This window comes from Danio rerio, chromosome 16, assembly GCF_049306965.1.
Source record: "Danio rerio strain Tuebingen ecotype United States chromosome 16, GRCz12tu, whole genome shotgun sequence".
Classification (NCBI taxonomy): domain Eukaryota; kingdom Metazoa; phylum Chordata; class Actinopteri; order Cypriniformes; family Danionidae; genus Danio; species Danio rerio.
In genome coordinates this window covers 2,787,378-2,806,796 of record NC_133191.1, presented here as the reverse complement: position 1 = coordinate 2,806,796, position 19,419 = coordinate 2,787,378, and the positions used below count along the sequence as shown (strand labels likewise).

The following is a 19,419-nucleotide window of genomic DNA, read 5'->3' as shown; positions in this document are numbered from 1 at the left end:
TGTGTGTGTGTGTGTGTGTGTGTGTGTGTGTGTGTGTGTATTTTGACTCTGAAACTCGCGCGTGCCCAAATAGACACTCCCACACCATCTTACTTTAGTTCATCCGACACTCCCCCCTAAACAGAGCTGGACACGCCCACTTTTCTGACTTTTTCCAAAGTAGAGGTGTGAAAACACCCTGCTGAAACGAGGGGGTTTCATGGCCCTTTAAGAGTCAGTTGTGTTGCGCCATGGCGCATTTGCTATGTACATGGCGGAGTTTATAAGTGTAAAAACTGAACGCTTCACTAGCGAGAAAACAGTTAAACAGAGCATCTGCAGCCAGAGGATAAAGAACGAGCCTCCTCCATTCAGCATCTTTACTTTCTCTTTACTTTCACTCTTTACCTTGGTGGAGGAAACGGTGGAAACTCACTCCACTGAACACATCCTTTAGCCCACATATTTAATTTAGTTTATTAAGAGCAAAGATTTGTTTCAAAACTATTTCTAAATTCAGCTCTAATTTGCAGCAAAGCAGCATTTCCAGCAAAGTGTGTGCTCAAACAACTGAGATATATCCAAACACACGTCCTGTTCTTATGCCCCATATGGTGATGCAGACGTCTCTAAAACCCCACAGGTGGACAAATCTAAACTTGTGTTTAATAAGTGTAAATATGCATATAATAAATAACACTGCTAATAATAATACCATTATGCTAAGTGCAGTACAGACATGTAAACACCACCATCAAACTATTTGTAGAATTCTTTACTACATATTGCGTCAGAACGCGCACACAGCAGTTTTCAGGCCTATGATGGCAAACAAATAAGAATGTCTTGAGAATTCTGGAAGAAATGGACATCACGACGAGCCTTGACTTAAACTTAACTGGCCGTAGTGTATGAGTGTGTGTAAATGTGAGAGTGTGTGGGTGTTTCCCAGTACTGGAAGGGCATTCGCTGTGTAAAATATATGCTTGAATAGTTGGCGGTTCATTCCGCTGTGGCAACCCCTGATTATCAGAGACTAAGCCGAAGGAAAATGAATGAATAAATATGAAATATTTTTATAATTATACCCCTTAATTTAATGATTAAAGAGACTTTCAACCAGCAAAACAACAATACTTTCTGAAGACAATCAGCTACTGCTCCTATAATATTAATATATGTGTGTGTGTGCGTGTGTGTGTGTTTGTGTGTGTGTGCGCTGTGGCAGTGAATAAGCAGGGTGTTTCAGGGAGAAACCCACTACTATTTACAGCACAACACAAGGGTTTGTGGATCCCTGACGTCAACACACTGCCCAAACGGAAAGCTAAAAGAAGACGGAGCCGTGTAAACATGATTAATGTCAGAGTACCAGAAATACACTCAATCCTTTCACCTCGAGCTGAACTTTAACTATCAACTTTTCCTTTAAAAAACTGAATGTTGTCATATTTGTAGTATACAGTGAGTCCCAGTGATTGGAAATCAAACAGCTAATTCCGTTTTGCATGTTAAACATAATGTATATGAAGGAAATCAGATTTTGGTTTGTTATTTTGCCTGTCCCTAGTAGCAAAGAATTCGGGCCCAGATTTGGCATAAAGCTGGCACAGCAGGCATTCATCCGCACTGGCATACAGCATGTCGGCCAAACATGGCCCGGGTTTGGCAGAGGTGGCAACGTCTTTGGGCCTACTCACACTATGCCATCCATACCGTGCCCAGGCCCGTTTCCCGGATCGTTTGAGAAGTGTGAGTGCGCTGAATCGCGCTCAAGCACGGTTCACTTGGCCGGCCCTGGCCCGGTTGGAAGAGGTGGGCCTGAGCGCGGTACACTTGGGCTTTGGCGCGGTACGCTTGTGTGTGAGCGCAAAACGCGCCAAAGCCCGAAACCGAAAGCGAGACGTGACTTTTAAGGGACTGTTTGATATGGATTAATAATCATTCTTACTGTTCAGTGAACGCAAACTGCCGTAGTTTATTAAAGACGCAAACTCCTCACAGCACGCCAGCTGCGCGCCTTCAGCAGACCTCCTTACTCCTGCAGCACGAGAGCTTAATGATTGTTTATGATCTGTTCGGCGAAATATCTGACTGCGTGTCACCGCATCCCTAAGGACTGTTTGGCGAAATATTTGACGGCATATCAAACGACTGAAACGATATAACTAGAGAAATCTCCACTCTGCTACTGGTTGAGAGCGTATGGCAAGCCGTTTTAGCATTTAAACCTTGTTCTGACTATCCATAAATATATATAGAGATATCTCTAATTATATTTTGACTAGTCATAATTATAATTCGACTAGTCAGAATGACAATTAGAGATATCTGCAATTACAATTGTACTAGTACGAAATCAGATTGGAGATATCTGCAAATATATTATGACTAGTCATATTCCTCAATTGACTCCCATTGAAAAATATTTGCAGATATCTATATATTCTGACTAGTCGAATTATAATTATGACAAGTCAAAATATAATTAGAGATATCTCTAGATATATTTATGGAGTCAGAACAAAGATTTAAATGCTAAAAAGGCTTGCCATAGAGAGCGCTTCTGAACAGCGCAGCAGCGATGACGTAAGCGTGCCGAGGCCCGATATGGTGTGAGCGCGGGCCGTCGGGGGAGACGGGAGGGGGGACAAACGTGCTTTGGCCCGGTTTGAGGCAACTGTACCTAGTGTGAGTACGGCCTTTAAGAAGGCACGCAAGATTTGGGCCAGATGTAAAACGTAAAATTTGGCCCAGATTTAAAAACTGATATGTGGGCCATGTGAGTCTGGCCAGTCGTGACCCACATTTAAAATACATTAAAATCATTTTGAAGTCAGCAGCTTTGATTTCCTGCACGCTCTTTGGATGGAAAAGATTCGATTTGCAATAAAACAAAAGCCAGAACAGTTGCAGAAAGTCTGGAGCCCTTTTCCACATTTTTTTAAGGAGACACCTATATCTCAATTGCCTTTCTATCTTTCTTATCTTTATATTATTTGTTTTTATTTGTTTATTCTTTTATTTGTGTTATCGTATGTTTGTATATCTTTGTGTATAAATGTGGAATTTTATCTTTATTCATATGCTTATTTAGTGTATAATTATGTTTTCTTGAACATTTTTTGTTTGGTGAATTGCATCAGTGCGTTTATCTATATGTATCAATATTATGTATATTTTATTGTCTGACCTAAGATGAACCTAATAAACAAAATAAATAAATAAAAATAAGAAATAATTTTTGAGTAAAGAAAAACATTCTACCAATCAGGTGACTTTGAGAAAAAGCGCGTCTGTAGTGTGCCTAAAGCGCAACGCTTCATGGGCTTGTCAATTTCATTGCAATCTTAACCACCAACCTATCTGGCCCAGTTCAGGCCCAGTTAATAACTGGGCTGAGACTTGGTCCAGATATAGGGCTCTATTTTGACGGTCCATGCGCAGAGCGCAAACGCATTCAGGGCGTGTCAGAACGTGTTTTTGCTAATTTAAGGACGGGAAAATCTGCTTTGCGCCAAGGCCCATGGTCTAAAAGGGTTGAGTTTATTTTCTTAATGAGTTATAGGTGTGTTTTAAGAATAAACCAATTACAGTCTCATCTCCCATTCCCTTTAAGGGCCAGCTGCGTCGCACCAAGAGTGCATTCGCTATTTACAGGACGCAAAGTAAGTCTAAGTGGAAAAAATGAGCATTTCACAAGCAAACAGTTCACAGAAAACAGTTAAACAGAGCATCTACTGCGTGAGAATGAGTAGAATTTTACTTTCGCTCTTGGATAGGGAAACCTTTACGCATACACATCAATTAGTCTATAAATAATTAATTGGGTTTGTTAAGCGCAAATATTCATTTCAAAACTATTTCTAAATTCAGTTCTAATTTCCAGCAAACGAATAAATGAACAACAATAACGAAGTGTGCTCAAAAACCTGAGTTATATCCTAAAACGCATGCTGCGCCCCATATGGTCTAAAACCTGACAGGTGGGCAAATCTTAGCTTGTTTTTAATAAAACAAATATAAATATGGATATAATAAATAATACTGCTAATAATAATAACATTATACAAAAGCAAATTGTTATCAATGAACTGAAAAAGCCTCCCGAGATGAAGAAGACATAAAAGCAGTGATTTTTCATATTTATGTAGGCTAGAAAATAATATGTTTTGTAATATTTTAATCCTTTATATTTATATTCTATATATATTCTTATTATATCCTTTATATATCCTTAATATTTACATTTTTTCATATGTAAAGATATTTGCCTATTGCTCTCTTGTGTGTATTAAGCAGTGTGTAAGCGAGGCGCAACTCTGTGCTGGAGTTTAGACCGGGTTAGTTTTGGTCTAATGAAAAATCTATTATAGTTTCTCAGAATAGCAACGCGCCAGCGGTCCGCCTCAGAACTCCTTCCTTTTTAGACCAGAACGCCTATGGGCGCACATACGAGCGCTAATGCATTTCCTATTTAAACAGCCTAGCGCAACGCCTCAAAACCACTCTTGCGCCAAGCTGAAACTACCAAAAGACTATTGCATCACGCCTTGCGCCACATTACGCCGGGTGTATGGTCCGTGGCCCCATGGTCCGTGTTTGAACCTTGTCTGATAGCCAGATTTGGTCCAGTCATGTACCGTAATTCACTCCGGCATGTGGGCCAAGCAAAACCTGATTGCTCGGGCCAGAGAAATTTTGCTATGTGGAGTGTATTGAAAGAGCGGGGTTACCAGATGTTTAAAGCAAAGACAGACTCACACTCATACACTACAGCCAATTTAGTTCATCAGTTCCCCTATAGCGCATGTGTTTGGACTGTGAGGGAGCACCCGGAGGAAACCCACGCCAACACAGGGAGAACATGCAAACTCCACACAGAAACGCCAACTGACCCAGCCGAGGCTCGAACCAGGGACCTTCTTACTGTGAGGCTACCCGCATGTCACCCTTATTCATTAACTTAATGATTGCTACAAGTTTACTCACGTTTTACAGTCAACTAATCATTCTAACATCAATGCATACAGTTTCAGGCGTACTTGTTTGACATGACTTAAACTCTAATGACTAAAAAATTGAACCAGAAAAAAAACAACAACAACAGTTTGACCTACGTGACGCACAGAGAGACCACTGCGGCGTTTTCATGGGAGAACTGAAATATCCACACGCTTTCATTGCATCTGATATGACACTGTTTCCGATTTCGTCCATGACAGCATAAACCCCTGACCACAATAAAGGCCAGAGCAGTGTTTAGTGGTCGTGAGCGAGACGCTGGTGTTTTGCTCTTGTCTGACGCTCATGCAGTGAGTGTGGGAGAGAGGAGTTTTACATCATGAGTTTGCACACACCACCAATTTGCCTATTAAAGGAACACTCCACTCTTCTAGAAATATAACACTGTAAAAATGCTGGCTTCCCAACAATTCCTTCATGGCCTCCCAACTCAAATCAATTAAGCTAACTTAATGGTTTTTACAATTTTATGTTCATCAAACATAAGACAATTAAGTTGTCCCCCAAAAAAACTCAAGAATTGAGTTGTTTCAGCTCAATTTAAGCAGTTTTAGCTTAGCTTAGCATAGATCATTGAATTGGATTAGACCATTAGCATCATTCATTTATTTTTGGCTGATTTATACTTGCGTATGCGCATGGTCTGGCGCAGCCTTCACACATACTCTTCGCCATGGCCGTCGCTGATGGTCACCTCTCAAAAAATGTAACTACACGTCGCAACAACGCGTATCGCAAGCTCTGTGATTGGTCGGCTTGGTACCAGTGATAAGTGTGGGCGGTGCTGCGAGCCCAATGGAGCGAGTGTTTACAAGTGCTTATCTTCAGTGGCATAGCTGGCACTCCCTATAAGCCAGGCATGTCCAAACTCGGTCCTGGAAGGCTGGTGTCCTGCAAAGTTTAGTTCCAATCCCAATCAGACACACCTGGACTAGCTGATCAAGCTCTTACTAGGCCTTCTAGAAACATCCTTGCAGGTGTGTTAAGGCAAGTTGGAGCTAAAATCTGCAGGACAGCGGCTCTCCAGGACCAGAGTTTGGACACCCCTGCTATAAGCGAATTAAGCGCCTGCTTATGGCCCCGCCACCACTAGGGGGCCCCCACAACCCGCTGGTGGTGCGAGCCGCTTCCTTCCTGAAACCGTTTTGCATTTTACATTTATCTTCATTGACAGTGCTTTAGTCTGTAGTCCCTTTATTAACTCGGGGTCACCACAGCGGAATGAACCGCCAACTTATCCAGCAAGTTTTTTACGCAGCGGATGCCCTTCCAGCCACAACCCATCTCTGGGAAACATCCACACACACATTCACACACACTCACTCATACACTATGCACAATTTTAGCCTACCCAATTTACCTGTACCGCATGTCTTTGGACTGTGGGCAAAACCAGAGCACCCAGAGGAAACCCAAGCGAACGCAGGAAGAAAATTACATTCATAAATGTGAATTTACCGATAATAAGAAGCCGAATGTTAAGGTATTGATGACTGAATTACGCTTATTAGTAGTATCAGAGACTCTCTAAATAAGAAAGCCCTATACGCATTTTAAAACTTTTTAACTCTACAATGCATTTATTTGATTATTACATATGTGCATTTTGTACATTTGTATTGGATTTATGCTTACCCCCTGGCATATTTTTGTACTGTTAAAATGTTATAATAAAAAAAGAACTGTCAAAAAAAGAAAGAAAAAAGGAAGAAAAAAAAAAGGTCCGTCTGAGGTAGTGGGTGTGGCTAACATTCTTAACCACGCCCCTCCAGCTGTCAGTTTTGACAAGGAGGAGGAGTCTGTTAGGCTGTAATAACTCTCCTCAAACCCTTCTTTCTGAATGAAACACCTGCTTTACTACATCCAATCAGCTCGTGGTAGAATAAAACAAGCCACACCCACTGTTTCTCATTTAATATTCTGTTTCTTTAGGAGCAATATTAAAAAAAAAAAAAACGGTGGCAGCTTCAGGTTCATGTAGACTCTAAAATGAGCCCACTTATTTTTTAAATAATGTCCCTTTAAAAGCAACTTCCAGTAAACGGAAAAAAACAACAGGTTAGTGTTGAAGAGGAGAGATGGGGTTTCTGGGTGAAAGTGACTGGGTGAGCGGAACAATCGAGTCCCCCGTCTGAACCGCCTTTCCACTCGCTCCCAGAAAGGTCTGGAAAGTGGGAAATATGGTGTGCCCGAGCCAGACGGTTGGAAAACTGATTTTGTGGGGTAACGGGATCACTGTGCCACATCACAATTCAGGCATGTCAGAGGATGCACACACTCCTCTTAAAGTCTCACAGGGCTGACGTGGAGGGCTTGATATACAGCTGCAGTCAGAACGATTCGCTCTCCTGTGATTTTTATTCTCTTTTTCATAAATTTCCCAAATGATATTTAACAGAGCAAAAAAAATATATATATAGAGTATTTCCTATAATATTTTTTCTTCTAAAGAAAGTCTTATTGGTTTTATTTTGGCTAGAATAAAAGAAGGTTTTTTTAAAAAAGCATTTCAAGGTCAATATTATTAGCCCCCTTAAGCAATATTAGTTTTGGATTGTTTATTCATGCATTCATTCATTTTCTTTTCGGCTCAGTCCCTTTATTAATCTGAGGTCACCGCAGCGGAATGAACCGCCAACTTATCCAGCATATGTTTTAAACAGCGGATGCCCTTCCTGCTGCAACCCATTTCTGGGAAACATCCAAACACACTCATTCACATATAAATATGCAGTCTATTTTTAAATCACCTGACCTGCAGATTACCGGCATCACCTGTGGATCCCCTACGTCCCTACAATGAAGTCTATATATATACATATGTGTGTGTGTGTGTGTGCGTGCGTGTTTGGGAGGAGGGGGGCACCAATGGATAAGTTGTGTCAAAAGGGAGGCCCACTGTCTTAGACTTTGAAAAACCCTGATCTAGTCCAGTGGTTCTCAACCTTTTTCACTGCTGGGCCCACTTCTTTCTCCAATCAATTTTTGAAGGCCCACCTGACATTTTCTCTAAAGTGTTTGTATGAAATGCTCATTTAAACCTTTATTCAGAACTTCCATCATTTTTATGTAGCATGTTAATAATGAAGTCCAATAACTGTAGAATAATATTGAGAGTTCACTTTAAGCTACGGCCAACCTGCAGGATCGCTGAGGCCCACTATAGCCACCAGTTGAGAATCCCTTATCTAGTCAAATATCATAGATATATACACTAGATATTGCATAGGGACACTGAGCATGCGTCAATAGCGCCGCCATATTTGTACAGTGCTCCCAGGACAAATGTCATTCAACCGCACTAGTTAAGACAGAGTTATTACGTGAAGATTAGGACTTTAGCACTGTCTACGGGTGTAGTAACGAGCAAACAAAGAAAACAAAGCACAAAGGCAGAACATTTCATAGGTAATATTAAGTTTTTTTCTGTTTTTGTATGTTCTGAACTTTTGTGCTAATCAGGTAACGTTATTGATGATAACAGTCTCTTACTGCATTCACCATACGGCAAAGCAGCTCCAACTCGCACTAAACACTCGGCTTATGCTAGTTTTGTTGAATAAAACCAGCAAACAATGCAAAAGAAATATGACAACGAGATGCTGCGCAGCCAGAAACTTGTATTATTGTCAGCTAGTGCAGGGGTTCCCAAACTTTTCAGCCCGCGACCCCCAAAATGACAATGCCAGTGACTCGTGACCCCCAATATTCTCTGAGGTGGTGGTTATAAATACAGAAAGCTTGTATGCAATGATGCGCACAAACACACCAATAGACCCAAGTCTATTCTTTGTTTTTGTTTTTAATGTATGTCAGTGCTGTAAATGGGCTAGAAAGTTTAACCTGGTGTTACAAAATCTGCTGCATCTGACAGTATTGCTGTGTCTTTAGTATAATGTAATTACCCGAGAAGTCGCAATCCAATAGAACTAACTATAAGCTACTATAGTAACTATATAGTTTATAGTAACTATAAACGATTATTTTTTTCTCTTCAGTAGGTTATTGATAAAATACAGTAAGTCTTAAGGTTTAATAAAAATTAATTGATTTTTGAAAATCACCAGGCGACCCCCCTTCATTGTCCCGCGACCCCTCGGGGGGTCCCGACCCCCACTTTGAGAACCTCTGACCTAGTGAACGTCGTTGGGGGATTCATTCACAAACGAATCGCTCTCTCCGTCAGTATGAGAAGTGAAAGCAGGAGAGGAGCTGTGTTTCAGGACATGATTAGATCAAATTTAACAGGGAGGGTGAATAATACATTTCTGTACACACAAACACAAGCTTTTTTTCAGGAATGCCCGTGCGATCACTGATCAATCAATGTAGAAAAGTGATATAAAATTAAAATGTTCGTTATTTTTAAAAAAAATTACATACTAACATCCAGGAAAACTCCCGATCATAGATATATGTGTATATGTGTATATCTCTGGCTTTGGATGGCCACAGTCCTCCACTGTACCTTGGTCCCGCATTCATTTCAAAGGAGCGCTACCCTGTACCAAGATGGCGGCGCTATTGACGCATTCCGTCCAATAGACAACAATAGGCCAGGCGACATCTAGTGTATATATCTATGGTCAAATATTATGTGCTGTCATCACGGCAAAGATTAAATAAATCAGTTATTAGAAATGAGTTATCAAAACTAACATGTTCAGAAATGTGTTGAACAAACAAACTAAATCGGGACAGAAAATATACAGGAGGGCTAATAATTCTGACTGTATTGGATAGTGGCAGGGAGAGGAGAATGAGTGATTACGCTAATGCTAATAATAAAGGGTGTGCGCCATGAGACGTACTCTGAGATATACCCGGTTGGTAGAGACACACAGTCTGGGCCCTAATGCGCGCAGTGATGAGGGAGATGTGCCTGACCTCAAAGGCGGATTGGAGCCAAAGCCATGTGTGTGTAACACTGCTTCTTGGGCTTCTGGCTTTGCGGCGGAGTCTCCTCATGACATCACTTTCCCTGCACACTCTTGCAAATATAATCAAATTATACGTCTGGTTCAAAGCGCAAACAAGTTGTGATTCAGAGCGCTTATTCGAGAAACGTGTCTGCGCTTTCGTGGGAGTCGTGACTCAAAGGTTTGCTTGAGAGAGAGAAAACAGGGCAGAGGTCAGTCGGAGTGAAATAAATTGCTCTCTTCCCCGTCCCAGATGGCGGCCAGCGCTTGCATGTGGGCAGGCTCATTATCATGAGGTGAGTTACAGTAAAACATTACCAATCTCCAGCCTGTAATGAGCTTTGCAGATGTGGCTCCAGCTTGTGGTCTTGTTTCCCAAGTGAGCGCTCGAAATTTGGAAAGCTCAATTTACCTGGTTAACATTCCCCTCGGGTGCGGGACGGCCAGAGAAACCATCAGCAATGAACAAATGAGAAATATGGATTGGGATGCATGCGGCCAGGCTAGCTCATGCTGTCTGCAGTATCACTGACCGCTTCCCAGCAGGCACACGACGTCAACATGACATCACATTGACGTTGTACCCTAACATCATGGGGACACTGCATTTTGTTTGGAAATAACCATCAGGTTGACATCAGAACTCAACGTCAGGCCAACGTCAATGTCCAACCTAAAATCAACCAAATATCAACGTCAAATGATGTTACGTGGACGTTACCACTATGACCAAAGACGTGGTATAGGTGAAATGAATAATAATGAATGTGTGAATGAGTGTGTATGGGTGTTTCCCAGTGATGGGTTGAAGCTGAAAGGGCATCCGCTGCGTAAAACATATGCTAGATAAGTTGGTGGTTCATTCCACTGTGGCGACCCCAGATTAATAAAAGGACTAAGCTGAAAATAAAATGAATGTTTTAGCATAACTAAGCTGGAGAGAGTGCTAGGGTTATTTGTCGAACATTAATAATCAATAAGAGGAAAACAAAAGATAGATGCGTCACTTCCTGCAGACACCGAGGCTTTCTTAGATGAAGCGAGACTCTTGAAGAGGCTGAACTTGCCTCTATTGTATAAGCAGGAATGTGTGTGTGCGATTATGTATGTGTATGATGTGTGTGTCTGTGTATGTGTCTGTCGGTCTGTATGTCTTTCTAGTTGTGCGTGTGTGTGTGTCTAAATATGTGTGTTTAGATTTGTTTGTGTGTGTGTGTGTGTGTGTGTTTGTCTGTCTATTTGTGTGTGTGTGTGCGTGTACGTCTATTTGTGTATGTGCATGAGTGTGTGTGTTTCTTTCTGTGTGTCTCTATGTGTGTGTGTGACTGTATGTGTGTTTCTTCTGTGTGTGTGTGTCTGTATGTGTGTGTGTGAGACTGTATGTGTGTTTGTTTGTGTGTGTGTGTGTGTCTATTTGTGTCTGTCTGTATGTGTGTTTCTTTCTGTGTGTGTGTGTCTGTATGTGTGTGTGTGACTGTATGTGTGTTTGTTTGTGTGTGTGTGTGTGTGTATGTCTATTTGTGTCTGTCTGTATGTGTGTTTCTTTCTGTGTGTGTGTATGTCTATTTGTGTCTGTCTGTATGTGTGTTTCTTTCTGTGTGTGTGTGTTCGTCTATGTGTATGTGTTTGTTTATGTGTGTGTGTATCTGTCTGTCGGTTTGTTTATCTATCTATTTGTGTTTGTGTGTGTGTGTATGTCCATGTGTGTGTGTCTGTATGTGTGTTCCTTTCTGTGTGTGTGTCTATGTGTGTGTCTGTCTATATGTGTCTGTCTGTATGTGTGTGTTTGTATATGTGTTTCTTTCTGTGTGTGTGTGTCTATGTGTATGTGTTTGTTTATGTGTGTGTATCTGTGTGTCTGTCAGTCAGTTTGTATCTATTTGTGTTTGTGTATGTGTGTGTGTATGTCTATTTGTGTATGTGCATGTGTTTGTTTATCTGTCTATGTGTGCTTGTCTGTATGTGTGTGTTTCTTTCTATGTGTGTGTCCGTCTATGTGTGTGTGAATCTGTGTGTCTGTCTGTCAGTCTGTGTGTGTGTGTGTGTGTGTGTGTGTGTGTGTGTGTGTGTGTGTGTGTGTGTGTGTGTGTGTGTGTGTGTGTGTGTACTGGGCCCCGTCTGGCCTGTTCATTTCCTGCAGGGCTCCAGTGTAGGTGCAGTGGAGGGTGGAGGAGTGTTTGGAGAGCGGCTCCATCAGTCACTGTGGCCGGAGGGATGACATTTACAAAAGCACAGGCAAACACACCAGCCTTTTACCACAGCATTGTGTCGCTTTGACTGAAGCCTCGGTGTTTTGTGCACCAGACAGAGGTTTTCCATGGGATGGACATGAGTGTGTGCACTACACTGTAAAAAAACAATAACTTCATGTTGTCTCAACACAAATCAATTCATTTTATTTACTTATTTATTTTACAAAGTGAAGTGAATTGAACATAAAACAATTAAGTTGTTCCTATAATCTTTAGGGTTGGTTCAGCTCATTTTAAATAAGTAGCAAAACAAAACATCTTTTTTTTTACATAGGCATTGGCCTTTATAAGATTTTGACTGCATGATAACCTTATCTATGGAGATGCACCTGCATAGCTTGAGTATTTAAAGGGGTGGTGCAGAGTGTATTTTAAGGATTGGTTGTGTTTATAAGATGCAAAGCAATGTGTGCTCATGCTTCACTTGTAGAAAATCAGGTTATTTTTGCTCATGTATCTGACTTTGATTATATACAGCTACTCAGCTAACATGAACACCACTGTCATGTTTCCTAGTTCCTCTGAAAGCCCCGCCCTCAAGAGGCTCTGATTGGTCGGCTAACATAATGTGCTGTGATTCGCGGATCAACTCCATATCACCAGGAAAGCGTCACGCTCCTACAAGCACGCACTTTAGCGCTGTATAAACACTGTCAGGCAGTAGTAACCACTTCGGTTTGAGTCTGAATCAGACTGAAAATAAAGAGGATGAACCTCACGCCTGCTCTCTAAAATAACATCTGACAAGTGTCTTTCACAAATATTGGGGTTTTTATTATGTGTAAGTCATCTGAAACGTTCACATAATGTTTGCGAGTTCATTATCTGAGATCTATAATGCAGGGAAAGCATCCGCATAGAGAGACACTGCAGTGCTGCTGGAGATTGTGGCTGTTTGACTGATAAATATGAATTTGTAGCTAAATTGTTAGCGGTGCCAAACAGCATTTCCCTTTGTTTACATCCTCTACAACAGTGGTTCTCAAACTGTGGTACGTGTACCAATAGTGGTACGCAGGCTTCCTTCTAGTGGTACGCGGAGATATCAAATGTGTCATATGTATATGCTCCATATATTTACAAATTTATCATAAATGATTTATATATAAATATGACATATAATAATATTTATTATATAACATGTAGCCTATATTTCTGATGTCCAGGCAACATTTTCAGGTGTTCATGAATTGGCTACTATATAATAATACTTTACATTTCGGTATAGCACTTTTCTTTTTACTTTTTACGAACAGTAACCTACCATTTTTAACTTTTTAAAAGCACATTTTAATTTCAAATGTTGACATTTTTAGTTAGTTTTTTTTTTTCTTTTTTTTTTACATATAAGCACAGTACACTACAGTGTTAACATTCAAACTGTTTATAATGTTTAAAATGGCTGACAATAATTAATATTCTTAATAATAGGAATTAATCTGCCAAGTTTTAGAACTGTGCAGAGCTGTAGCTGCTTTACTGGGCTTACTACGCCACTGTATATTAATATTGCTCATTATGGTGGTACTTGGAGAGACACATTTTTTTCTGAGGTGGTACTTGATGAAAAAAATTAGAGAACCACTGCTCTACAACTCACCGTTAACGCTGGTCTGGTTGGAGCTGCTCTTTCTCTGAGGAGTTTTTTAGCCAAAATCCAGCACTGAACTTGATTCTGGAAGCTATCCTTTGTTAAATGCTAGATATATATTATTTATAATTCTCTGAAACATAATTATAATAAAACTGTGAGCACTTCTCTCTTTGTGTCGGGTCCTTTGGAAGCCCAAATACAGAAACAGAAGAAGCTCTGTGGAAATAGCAGCGTTTGGACGTCATTTTAGCTTCCTCTGCTACAACATTACAGCTCCTCCTGGACCACCCCTTTAAAAGTATTCAGATTAAGTTACCGAACCTAACGAAATACATTACAGATACATTTTAAAGCATATAGTTTGTGATCTGCTTACATTTTAAAAGTAACCTCATTACCTTCTCTTTAAAGTCTGCATGAACCAGAAGCTGCGACCATTTTTTTTTTCTGTATTGTGATGCAGTTGCTGGAGAAACGGAAAATTAAATGAGAAAACAGTGGGCGTGGCTTGTTTTTTTTTTCTACCGCGAGCTGATTGGATGTCATAAAGTAGGTGTTTCATTCAGAAAGATCTGGAAAAAGGTTTGGGGAGAGTTTTACAGCCTAATAGACTCCTCCTGCTCACCGTTTCTGTTTGTTGTCAAAACTGACAGCTGAAGGGGCGTGGTTAAGTATCCTAGCCACGCCCACTTCCTCCACCATGAGAATTTACCTGAAAACGAACAGGAAGTGCATTTTTGATTTCAATTAAAGATAACTATGACAAAATTAGTCTTTTTCTTCATGACATGCACAGATGAATTGTTCAGCACAACACTAGCAATGTAAGCTAGCAAAATCAATATGGCTAGTATTGATTACCCACATCATCCTAGATGAGTATATTAACAGTGTCTGGTATGTTTAGGTGAACTCTCTCTTTAAATTGCAGCCCATGTTAACAGATATCGGAGCACAGCAACTGTAAGTGTGTGGAAATTAGAAATAGCACTGTGGCTCAGCTAGTGTCTACAGTCAAGTTCAATGTAACAGGAAAATAAATGTGCGCCATTCACTTAAAGGCCATTAAGCCACAAATATAAACTTCAACAAAGTGCTTCATTGGCTGTAAATAAGAAGACTTGTTTACCTCGAGTTATTTAAGGCTGTGCTGTAAAACACTTGGAGGCTCTCGGTGTCAGCGTGTCCTGTGGTTTAAATGGTGGCGTATTCAGTTTTAAAAAGCCTTGGAAATGATTCTGGATTAACTTCTGCCTGTTCGAGTCTTTTCCTCCTGTTTTCCGCCGTGTTGGCACTGGATGGGGAATGTGGACGACTGTTTGAATCCTTACAAATACCTACAGCGCTGAGAATGACAAACACTAACAGCGATCACGTGCCAGTTTCCACAACAAAACGATTCTTCGGATGACCCGAGCCGCTCTGGAAATCATTAGCATGCAAACATTTAAAACAGTCTGCAGTCCACAGCGCTGAGTGAGGAACGGCTGGGTTGTCAGGATTACTTGTAACGAAGAGTTTGATGAAAGCTTGCTGATTTATGATGACTGCCGTTCACAAGGCTACCTTTACATGACAGTGTTGTGGTCAAGTTTTTGCCTTGCGTAATTACAAATCTTTCCTGTATTCAAAATGATTTGTGTTTACACACACCTGCAAAAACCATTAGTTGGTGCTGTCACCTTCTTAGCAAACAATACCTGCATATTTGGATTGGATATTTTAGATTTTTAACTGTTAACCCTTCTATATAGTTCAAGTGGACTACTCTTTCAGTATGTTGAGAACCGTTTTTGCCCAATTGACTTCCATTATCACCACAATTTTTTGTATTGCAAAGCCATGACATAATCATGCAGTCTTGATTGCTTGTGGTTTTCCCTGCAATTGTGAGTTTAGAGACAATTTTGTTTATTCCTATCCTACTACACTGTAAAAAGTTGACTCAACTTAATATTGTAAGGCAACTTGCTGCGCAGCCTTTTCATTTGACTCCCTTAATTACTGCACTTGACCCGATTTGAATCAACTCAAGCTCAACTTTAACCCAAGCACTGCGCTTGACTCGATTTAAAATGAGTCAACTAAAACTTAACATTTACCCAAGCACTGCACTTGACACAATTAAGGTTGAGTCAACTTAAGCTCAACTTTTATCTAAGCACGGCGCTTGACTCGATTTAAGTTGATTCAACTTAAACAACTTTTAAGCCAAGTGCTGCATTTGACACAATTTAAGTTGAGTCAACTAAAACTCAACTTTTAACTCAAATACTGCACTTGACTCAATTTAGGTTGTCAACTCAAACTCACCTTTAAAGCCAAGTGCTGCATTTGACAATTTAAGTTGAGTCAACTAAAACTCAACATATAACCCAAGCACTGCCCTTGACTCGATTTAGGTTGAGTCAACTAAAACTCAACTTTAACCCAAGCACAGCGCTTGATTCGATTCAAGTTTAGTCGACCCAAACTCAACTTTTAAGCCAAGTGCTGCATTTTAAGTTGGGTCAACTAAAACTCAACTCAACTTTGACCCAAGCACTGCGCTTGATTCGATTCAAGTTTAGTTGACCCAAACTCAACTTTTAAGCCAAGTGCTGCATTTTAAGTTGGGTCAACTAAAACTCAACTTTGACCCAAGAACCGCACTTTACTAGATTTAAATTGAGTCAACTAAAACTCAACATTTAACTCAAGTACTGCGCTTGAACCAATTTAAGTTGAGTCAACTAAACCTCTCAACATTTAACCCAAGCACTGCGCTTGACTCGATTTAAGTTGAGTCCACTAAAACTCAACATATAACCCAAGCACTGCACTTGACTCGATTTAGGTTGAGTCAACTAAAACTTAACATTTAACCCAAGCACAGCGCTTGATTCGATTCAAGTTTAGTCGACCCAAACTCAACTTTTAAGCCAAGTGCTGCATTTTAAGTTGGGTCAACTAAAACTCAACTCAACTTTGACCCAAGAACCGCACTTTACTAGATTTAAATTGAGTCAACTAAAACTTAACATTTAACTCAAGTACTGCGCTTGAACCAATTTAAGTTGAGTCAACTAAACCTCTCAACATTAAACTCAAGTACAGCACTTGACCCGATTTAAGTTGAGTCCACTAAGACTCAACCTTAACCCAAGTACTACACTTGACTCAATTTAAGTTGGTCACACTTTACAATAAGCTTCATTAGTTAATGTTAATTAATGTTTTTACTAACATGAACAAACAATTAATAATAAATTTACTACAGTATTTATTCATGTTAGTAAATGTTAGTTAATGAAAATGCAGTAGTTCATTGTTAGTTAATGTTAACTCATGGTGCATTAACTAATGTTAACAAGCATGGACTTGGATGTTAATAATGCATTAGTAAATGTTCAAATATGATTAATAAATGCTGTTCATGATTAGTTCATGTTAGTAAATGCATTACCTAATGAACCTTATTGTAAAGTGTTACCTTTAAGTTTAGTCAAATAAAAAAGCTCAGCAGTGTTGCCTTACAATTCCCCAATTTAAGTTGAGTCAACTTGGTTTTTTACAGCGCTGACCCTCTCAGCACTAGAAGGTTTGAATGTGAGTGTATAACTCTAACAATCACATAAGTATGCCTCAATTTAAAGCTCCACGACAGACACGAGCTTCTACACTAATATGATCTTTACATAGACAAAAGCAAACATCTCGAACTCCGCTGGCACCCAGTCGACAATCACAACAGCTCAGCTCTACTGAGCATTAAAGCTCTTCATGGTCTCATGCCTCAGAGTTTATCTGATGTGATTCATCTTTCCTGCTGCAGTGCATGTGGTACGGTCCTCAAGTTCATCTTGGGTGGCACATCAAGCTGAAGATGCTGGAATTCCCTCTCTCAACATCTCGGAAACTTCAAAACTCAATTAAAGACGCATCTGTTTACTGGACGTTATTGAAATGTTTATGCCGGCTGACTCGGTTCTTGTGATTGCAATCAGTTCGTCCCTCTCGCTTCTCGTGTCTTTTCTACCTTTGTTTGTGGTCTAGTTTTACTTTTCCATTTGTTTCGGTTCCAGATATTGTCGAATGTTTAAAATAAATCTGTTTCGGCCCTGACACCAGCCTGAGAGTAAACGTGACGCTGTTTGCTTTTCCGGAATGTTGCTCTGGAACAACAAAGATGTCGATCTATTCTTGAACCACAAGCATCGCCCTTGAGGAAAAGAAATAAATAGTAAAATCATTAATGTATCTTTAACCTTAAAGGGATAGTTCACCCCAAAATAAAAATGCTGTCATCTTTTACTCATCCTCCATTAATCCAAACGGGTTTTGAGTTTCTTTCTGGCCACTTTAATGTGATGTAGTTTGTTATATTCACCCTCAGCCGGAAATCAAGTTTGGTTTTCGGTCCTTCATAAAGTTTTTAAGGGTCAGCAAATGTATACAGGCAAAATAAAATGAATACCCATAGCTCCTGATGAGGTCTCATGAGGCAAAATGATTGTCTGAGCAAGACACTGAACATAATTTACTACATGATCACCTCCTGTTCAAATGAGGAAACTCCATTAGCCAAGACTTTATGGATTAAAGGTAATAATAGGTGGATTATTCATTCATTAACTTAATTTTCCTTTGGCGTAGTGACTTATTTATCAGAGGACACCACAGCGGAATGAACCGCCAACTCTTCCAGCAGATGTTTTACGCAGTGGATGCCCTCCCATGTGCAACCCTGTACCAGGAAACAACCATACATACTCATTCACATATTGACCTTATTCTAAAATGCGGACGTGCGCCTGTTTTCGCGATTGTCTTAGAACTTCCGATTCAGTCGCCTATGGGAGAAACGACTAGGAATAATAAACGGCAGAAAACGGTCAAACTGCTTGCTCTACAAACAAATGTTTGCATGATTATACAGACCAAGTAGAATAATATAATAAGAAAATATCAAATTGCAACATCTAGCAGCGTAACGAGCAGTTTTTAACGTCAAAAAATGAATGGAAGTGAATGAGACCGGAAGTCTCGAGCCAAAAAGATTCAAATGGCAGCGCCCGCTCGTCGCCGGAGAATAAGGTGAATACATTTAGTTCCAACCATAGACTAAAATATATGGACGTAGTATCCGTGACGTCACCCATAGGTTTCTAAAGAGCGCAAAAGAAGCCACAAGTAGGCGCGGCCAACCGTCGCCATTTTGGTCAAGCGTCATCACACCCACGGCGGGATACCAAACAAGGGCAAAGAGGCGGAGAGTGGGCGGAGCTACAGACACCTGCTAGCATTTAGCTTGAACCTGGTTCAGACACACTTTGCTTTAGGAGAACGCTTAATACTTTATCACCTGTGACTCGTTTGTGTTCTGACCACTTGTGCTTGGTTGTAAACTATATCAATAAAGTGTTTTGAGCCAATAAACATTGTTCTTATGACATTTTTCAACAGGAGAAAAAACGCGAATTACTTCCAAACCCTTCAGATATAGTCTGTGTTAGTTAATGTAAGACTATTGATGAACTCCAGCATAACACTGTATGACAACGCTTTAGACGACTGTTCTAGAGCCCACAGCTAATCAATCTGACAGATTCTGGAGTGCATTACAGCTCTAAATATAAATATAAACCATAAATGATCTTAAATAAAACAA

At 40.2% G+C, this 19,419-nt stretch overlaps 1 protein-coding gene across 2 annotated transcripts in view; it reads left to right on the top strand.

The window, feature by feature from the left end:
* The window catches only part of lyplal1 (lysophospholipase like 1), a 65,674-nt gene extending 46,492 nt beyond the window's left edge, over positions 1–19,182 (top strand). The window contains exon 6 of one of the 2 annotated variants that reach the window (XR_012391443.1): positions 17,584–19,182. The gene's annotated coding sequence lies outside the window, so the exon portion shown is untranslated. The remainder of the gene's footprint in view (positions 1–17,583) is intronic. The other variant, XR_012391440.1, reaches the window with a different exon arrangement.
* Positions 19,183–19,419: the final 237 nt, after the last annotated feature.